At 37.2% G+C, this 949-nt stretch overlaps 1 non-coding gene across 1 annotated transcript; it reads left to right on the top strand.

The window, feature by feature from the left end:
* Positions 1 to 302: 302 nt before the first annotated feature.
* Positions 303 to 376, top strand: TRNAN-GUU (transfer RNA asparagine (anticodon GUU)). Its single transcript has one exon. It is a non-coding gene; the product is annotated as a tRNA-Asn (tRNA).
* Positions 377 to 949: the final 573 nt, after the last annotated feature.

Below are 949 nucleotides of genomic sequence, written 5' to 3'. Positions count from 1 at the left end.
TTCCTTTTTTCTTTTATTTTCCTCTCTGATATTTGGTTTTAAATTATCAACCGAGATGCTATACCACAAAAAAAATGTATTCCTTAAAAACTCTTCAGGGGATCCAAAGTTATTGATCCACTTCTTTCCCTCCTTGTACCTAAGCTGGTTGGTTTTTATTTCCCACTCGCTGTATAGCATCTACGGCTTTAGCGCTTCCTTATGATAACCATTATATTTACAATATTTATATATAAATTATATTTAAAAAAAATTAAATGTTTAAAAAAAATATTTAGCCTCCACACAGCAGTAAGCGTCGAGCCTCCGTGGCACAATTGGTTAGCGCGTTCGGCTGTTAACCGAAAGGTTGGTGGTTCGAGCCCACCCGGGGGCGTTAGTTTTCATATCCAATGTGATGTTTTTTGCAATGTTATAACCATTGCACATTTAGCCTTACTGGGAGATAGTACTCGCTTATTTATGGTTGTAAAGAATGAGTCGGCAGACACCTAGCGGGTCCTCCCCCACCCACCTGGCTACGTCAGCCCTGTAATAAAGTATATATGAGATCCTACCTCTACCATTCCAGTCCTGATGGAAGGAAACCGTTAAAACTGCCGTGGCTACTGTACAAGTAGTACACCCGCTGAGGTAAAGTATTTGTGTGTACAATAATGTGGTGAGTATGAATATGTTGTATATTTTTGTGTGGAAACAGACAAGAAATAACAAATTTATTATCTTCACAGCTCTACGGAAATTTAGGTTTTGTTTCATCCTACACCTTTCATACAAATCAAAACAGTCGTAACTATTTATAAATAATCTTGTAAAAAAAATTAAATCATTACCACAAATTAAACGAAATGTGGTTGTGGATGTGTGGTGAGTGTGAGGTAGAGGTAGTGTGAAGGTCTAGTGTATTCTCCAGTCTAGTAGGCTCTATTATTTGCTGGTTTAAATTGAA

The sequence above is a fragment of the Cherax quadricarinatus genome, chromosome 57 (assembly GCF_038502225.1).
Source record: "Cherax quadricarinatus isolate ZL_2023a chromosome 57, ASM3850222v1, whole genome shotgun sequence".
Classification (NCBI taxonomy): domain Eukaryota; kingdom Metazoa; phylum Arthropoda; class Malacostraca; order Decapoda; family Parastacidae; genus Cherax; species Cherax quadricarinatus.
The sequence above is the reverse complement of the archived record's forward strand: the minus strand, read 5'-3'. Positions and strand labels throughout refer to the sequence as shown.